Source organism: Solanum stenotomum, chromosome 4 (assembly GCF_019186545.1).
Source record: "Solanum stenotomum isolate F172 chromosome 4, ASM1918654v1, whole genome shotgun sequence".
NCBI classification, from domain to species: Eukaryota; Viridiplantae; Streptophyta; class Magnoliopsida; order Solanales; family Solanaceae; genus Solanum; species Solanum stenotomum.
This window is the reverse complement of record NC_064285.1, coordinates 35327366-35334544: the sequence shown is the minus strand read 5'-3', so window position 1 is coordinate 35334544 and position 7179 is coordinate 35327366. Positions and strand designations below refer to the sequence as shown.

At 38.6% G+C, this 7179-nt stretch overlaps 1 pseudogene; it reads left to right on the top strand.

Moving 5' to 3' along the window:
• The first annotated feature begins 270 nt into the window (after nt 1–270).
• Nucleotides 271–6479, top strand: LOC125861460 (uncharacterized; annotated as a pseudogene).
• Nucleotides 6480–7179: the final 700 nt, after the last annotated feature.

The following is a 7179-nucleotide window of genomic DNA, read 5'->3' as shown; positions in this document are numbered from 1 at the left end:
GCTTCTATTTACTTGACCTAGAGCGGAAAGCGCCTGCCTTCTATGATGTCTTATAGAGTTTGTCAGGGTCTCACTGACCGAGGCTCCCCCTGTTGTGCGTTCTACATAGGTGAGGGAGTTCTATGCCATCCTACCCATCGTCCGCTGGGACGACACTCACCCTACCATCCGCATCCGGGGGGTTGACATCCCCCTAATGCTTCCTACATAAATGACGTGCTCGAGGTGCCAGAGGTCCCTAACACCAAGTACAAGGCCAAGCTGAGGGAGATGAATTTGGGCTGGCTAAAGGATACACTTATCGAGCCTGCGCATCGAAACCAGGTCTATTGGGCCACTACAGAGGGCATCACCAGTGCTAACTGGTCACCGGATGCTAAGAGGTGGCTACACTTAGTTACCATGAGGATCCGCCCATTGGTCAACCACACCGATGTGACATTTCCTCTGGGTTTGGTCATGGCATGTGCCATAAATGGCATTGGACTCAATGTGGGAGCACATATCATCTCTGATTTGAAGGTGTTCTACCGGGGCAACAACAAGGCATTTTTCCTTCCTAGGCTGGTTACTGTAATGTGCAAGAGGGAGGGGGTGCCACTCTTGGACACTGATGAGGTATCTCCTATAGATCACCCCTTTCACCCTCTTTTAGTTACGCAAGGCTCTACTTCTAAGATCAAGAGGAGGAGGACGAACAGGGCTAGCAGTAGTCAGGTGGCTGTGGAGGCCTATGATGAGGGATGGGAAGATGGTACAGGTGACGACATTCTTCCCACCTAGTTCCAGCCCCCACTATCAGGTGTACAGGTGGAGGAGGACCTACCGGCCATTCGGAGGAGGTTGGGACGTTCCTTTTCTAGCACCACTCTGGTTCCACCCAACACTGCTCTGGAGGTTGAGATGCTCTACCGTGAGATGCGCCAGGAGAGGAGGAAGGGTCTGGAGAGGGATTGTGTTGGGATAAGCATTGTTTTGATAAATGACGAAATGCATGGAACACGTTGGCAAAGTCATCTCAGGAGAAACTGTTTCAAGGAGGACTTCTATTTTATAAAGGAGTTTCATTGCAAGAAGAACTCTAAATAAGATAGAATTATGGAACAAAAGAAGAGTTACTGAAGGAGTAGAAGACTTCAAGAAAGCAAAAACATAAATAGGAGAAGAGGTGTCCATTATATTCACGCACTCACAGAGCAAAACAATTGAGAGATTGATTTCCAAACTGCTGCTGATCAAAGAATACTGAAGAATAGATCTAGGAAGTATTCTTAGTATTTGTGATTTTTATATTTTCTAGATCAGTAATTTATAAACTGATATTAGGATTTTAGTCTTCAAGTTGAGGGCAACTCGAAGACACTGGGAACACATACCTTGGAGGTGTGTGGTAGAATTGAGATTAAGTAGTTGATCTTTAGGTTAGATAAACTATAGGCAACTTGGTTAATCTAAGTAAAGTCTGGTAAACGTAAAACAATCTAGGTCGTATGGAATATTAATTGGTATCAGAGCAGGTTATGTTATATAGGGTAACACCTAAGATAATAGATCGAGATGAATTCTGCACCACCTATTGGTCACAGCGAAGGACAATAAACTGTCAGACCCCTAATGTTCAATGGGTCTCACTTTGGCTGGTGGAAAGCACGCATAGATGACTTCATTCAAGTGGATGATTACGAAATGTGGGATAGGATAACTATGGGACCTACTATTCCTATGAAGACTGTTAAAGGAGTTCAAGTACCAAAGGTTAGAATTGACTTCACTGCGGAAGGTTTAACAGCTCTCAGGAAAAACACTGTTTGTGGTCTTGGACTAGATGAGTACAACATAATTTCTAACTGTACTACTGCCAAACAAATTTGGGATGCACTAGTAAATGCTCGTGAAGGAACAAGTTAGGTGAGGAAATTCAGAGTAGCCATGCTATTCATTGAATATGAAACATTCAAGATGAAGGAAGGTGAGCCTCTGTTAGAAATGATTACTAGATTTACTAAGTTGATGAATGAGTTGTCATCACTAGGAAAAGTTCTCACTACTGAAGAACAGGTTGACAAGGTGCTAAAGATCCTTCCTAAAAACAAATGGGATGTAAAAGTAACTGCCATAAGAGAAGCTAAAGACATCTCCATCATGACACTTGATGAACTTGTGGGAAATCTTAGAACTTATGAGATGAACATGGATGAGTTAAAAAAGGAAGAGATGCTTAGCGAAAAAACACTAGCCCTGAAAGTTTCTGATGAAGAAGATTCTGAGTACGATGAAGATCAAATGGCATTCCTGGCAAGAAGCTTTAAGAAGTATCTCAAAAAGAGTAAAGGAAATAAAAAGAAGGAAACAAATCAAAAAAGGTGGATAAATGATAAATCTCAAAATGGATGCTACAAGTGTGGAAAAACTTATCATCATGTTAAGGACTGCCCACAATGGGAAGCTAACTAGAGGAAAGAAAGAATAGAAAAGGAAAGGAATTCAAAGAAAAAAGATGAATATGCAATGGTAGCTGCTTGGGGCTCAAAAAATGGAGAATCTGATGACGAAGAAATAGATGAAACATCATTCATGGCTCTAGGAGATTCAGACACTGAAGATGATGACTCTGAGGTTAGTATCATTGATCTTAAAGAAAAACTGCATCTATTTTCAAAAAATAAATTAATCGGATTGATGAATGGGTTAATTGATGACTTTGAAGAATTAACATGTGAAAGAGATCAGCTGTTTAAAGCCTTTGCAGATAAAAAATTTGAGTACATGGAACTCAATGATGACAAAACATAACTGATAAACAAAACAGTTGTCTGAAGAAACATGTTGGAAAACTTGAGTCATCCAACCTAGATCTAAAATCTGAAATCTTAAGGATGTCGGTAACTGAAAAAGGAAAAGGAAAAATGAGTAAAACTGAAGAAAACCTGGAAAAGAGTTGAAAAAATGCAAAAATGATTATTTTTTTGAAAAAGAAAAAGTGAGGAAATTAAATATAGAAATCTCTTAGATAAAAGTAAAGCTTGAGAGGGAAAACAGATGGACTCACTCATCTAGAATTGTCAATCAATTGAGTGAGAGAAATCACAATGAGAGAGCAGGCATTGATTTTCATAATGACAAGGTTGTTGCAACTGACTTGTGCTATTTTTGTGGCAAACTTGGGCACCCAACTATTGAATGTCGTGTGGCGAGAAATTATAGAAACAAAAATGTTGGAATAGAAACAAATAATGTTAAAACCAACCAGAGAACTAGAAACAACAATTGGTTGCCAAAATGGGCAAAAAGAAATCTTATTCACCCCTTCTATCATCGAAAATGACCCAAGCTTGTCTGGGTTCCTAAAACTAACCTTTAAGGAAGCAAGCACTGGTACATGGATAGTGCTTCTTCAATTCAAGGCATATGACCGGTGACAAACATAAATTCCTTTCACTCACTGCATTCAAAAGGGGAAATGTTTCATTTGGAGATGGAAAGAAAGGGACAATTGTAGGAGTTGGAAAGATTGGGAAGACTGAATCCAAAGCATTGGAAGAAGTATATCATGTGGATGGGTTAAAGCATAATCTTCTCAGCATCTCTCAACTGTGTGACAAAGGTAATAAAGTAATTTTTAATTCTGAAGGTTGCAAGGTTGAGAAGCTAGACACAAAAGAGGTTATCTTAATTGCCAAAAGACACAGAAATGTGTACAAAGTTCATATCATGGGAATGCCTAGCACTACTCTGAAGTGCCTCAGTGCAATTGCTAATGATCCCTTACTATGGCACAAAAGACTTGGGCATGCAAGCTTGAAACAAATAAACAAACTGTTAGAAAAGGAGATGGTTATAGGCTTACCTAAAACCAAATTCAAAAATGATAGTGTTTGTGGTCCATGTGTAAGGGGGAAGCAAGTGAGATCATCATTCACGCCAAAGAATCAGGTAAGTACAACCAAATGCCTTGAACTGATTCATATGGACCTATGTGGACCTATGAGAGTAAGAAGCAGAGGAGGTAAGAGGTATGTCTTTGTCATTGTAGATGATTTTTCTAGATTTACTTGGACATTATTCTTAGTTTCTAAAGAAGAGTCCTTTGAGATTTTTTCTATTTTTATCAAGAAAATGGAGAAAACTCTAGGACTATCCTTGATTTCCATGAGATCTGATCATGGAACAGAATTTGAAAATGCAAAATTCTTAGAATTTTGTTCATCGCATGGTATAGATCATAATTTCTCTGCTCCTCGAACTCCCCAACAAAATGGAGTAGTTGAAAGGAAAAATAGGACTTTAGAAGACATGGCTAGAATAATGATGATTTCTAATAATCTTGAAAAAAATCTCTGGGCTGAAGCCATCAGTACTGCATGTTATATTATAAATAGGTGCATGACAAGTCCCATCTTAGAGAAGACTCCCTATAAATTACTCAAAGGTAGAAAACCAAATATCTCTCACCTTAGAACTTTTGGTTGCAGATGCTATGTTCATAATAATGGTAAAAATAACCTTGGTAAGTTCGATGCAAGAAGTGATGAGGGAATCTTCTTAGGGTATTCACCACATAGTAAAGCATATAGGGTATTGAATAAAAGAACAAAATGTGTTGAAGAAAGTGTGCATGTTGTCTTTGATGAAAATTGTTGTATGTTTGAGACTAACATGCAGGGTGACAGTGAAATTGAGGAGTACAGTCAGGAACAAGTTGAGCAACCTACTCCCTCTGTCAACCAATCAACAAGCATATAGTCAGGGCGAACAATAAGTCAAGACACTGGTCACTTTGAAGAACAAAATGCTGCAGATAATACTGAAACCTCTCAAGGGTTGACTGTAAAAAGCTACAAGTATCAAGGATCTCATCCCATCGATAATGTTCTTACAGACTTGACTTCTGGAATCACCACCAGGTCAGGCTTGAAGAATCTATGTGCTTTCCAAGCATTCGTGTCTATGGTGGAACCAAAAAGGGTGAAAGATGCTCTTCTTGATGAGGATTAGATTCAAGCAATGCAAGATGAGCTTAACCAATTCGAAAGAAGTAAGGTATGGCATCTTGTTCCACCACCTTAAGGGAGAACAATAATTGGAATGAAATGGGTTTATAGGAACAAGCTGGATGAGAATGGAACATTCACAAGAAATAAGGCAAGGCTGGTGGTTCAGGGATATAATCAGGAAGAAGGAATCGATTATGATGAGACTTTTGCTCCTGTGGCAAGACTTGAAGCTATTACACTACTTATTGCATTTGCTGTTTTTAAAGAATTTACTCTCTATCAGATGGATCTAAAGAGTGCATTTTTGAATGGATACTTGAAAGAAGAAGTATATGTAAAACAGTCACCTGGTTTCGAAAATCCAGAGTTTCCTGAACATGTCTACAAGCTAGACAAAGCTCTGTATGGATTGAAGCAAGCTCCAAGAGCATGGTATGAGAGGCTATCCAAGTTTCTTTTAGACCATGGACTCTCAAGAGGTAAAATCGACAATACTCTTTTTCTAAAAACAAATGGAAAAGATTTGTTGATTGTGCAGGTTTATGTAGATGACATAATTTTTGGATCTACAAATAGTCTGATGACTCAAGAGTTTGTTGAACTTATGCGTGGAGAATTTGAAATGAGTATGATGAGTGAGCTAAGTTTTTTCTTGGTTTACAAATCAAACAAACACCCACATGTACCTTGATTCATCAACAAAAGTATGTGAATGAACTGCTGAAAAGATTCAACATGAATGAAGCAAAGGAAATTGATACTCCTATTGCTATAGCCACTAAGCTAGATATGGATGAAATAGGTGCATCTGTTGATCAAAAGGTGTTTAGGGGAATGATCGGATCTCTCTTGTATCTCACTGCAAGTAAACCTAATATCATTTTTAGTGTTGGACTTTGTGCCAGATTTCAAGCAAACCCCAAAGAATCTCATCTTAAATTTGTTAAAAGAATTTTCAAGTATCTCAAAGGAACTACTGATTTGGGACTCTGGTACTCAAAAGAAAGCAATTTCAACTTGGTCGGTTATGCGGATGCTGACTATGATGGATACTTGGTTGACAGGAAGAGCACCACAGGCATGGCACACTTCCTTGGAACATGTTTGATTTCCTGGTCCACTAAGAAACAAAACTTTGTGGCCTTATCAACTGTTGAGGCCGAATACGTGGCAGCTGGATCTTGTTGTGCACAATTGCTATGGATTAAACAACAATTGTTGGATTTTTGTATGAATGTTGGCAGGGTTCCTATCTTGTGTGATAATACTAGCGCTATCAATATAGCAAAAAATCCTGTCCAACATAGGCGTACAAAACACATTGATATAAGACACCATTTTTTAAGAGATAATGTAGAGAAAGGTCACATATCAATAAGGTTTTGTTCCACTGAAGAACAAATATCTGATATTTTTACCAAAGTATTGAGTAGAGAACATTTTGAGAAGAATAGGCTAGACTTGGGGATGATTAAGCTTGCATAATTTCCCTCCCTCAATGATTGATTAGAAAATTGTGACAATCAAAATTCTGGGGTGTTTTAAGTATGAAATGAAAACTTCTCTAGTCTATCAAAGTACATTAACTTGTATATCATTTTTGTCCTCATTAGCTTTCACTAATTCTCATAGATTTTGTTACTTTGAGCAGATACAATAAGTACGAGTTAATTTGGCGAATCATGGAGCACAACTCAGGTATAAAATGTTTTAAATTATAGGGTCACATATGCTGATACACTTAATTAATGTGGTCCATTTTTCTATGCCCAATCTACTCACAACCGCCAAAACTCTTCTTTTCCCTCTTTTTGTTCAAAAAAAGTTGTCACCATCAAATCAAAAGGTTCAATCCATCTCTTTATCTTCCATTGTTCTTCTTCCCACTTCATCCCATTTTTATAATCTTTTCACCCTTCTAAAAGCTTAACTCATAAACAATGGCGTCCTCTTCTAAATCCCTTGAAAGTAGTGGAAATAACTCGTTGGCGATGGTCAATGTAGCATCTCCTCCAAATATTATCTTGGTCACTGAGGACGGAATTGCTCACATCGTGCTCTCAATGGATCTTGGTTTCGATCATCAGTTGAGCGAGGTCAGTCTCACGAACCACCTTTAGCCATCATTCCGGATGCACCTAGTGAGGGGGAAACACGAGAACATGCAACATTCAGGTCCGTTCTT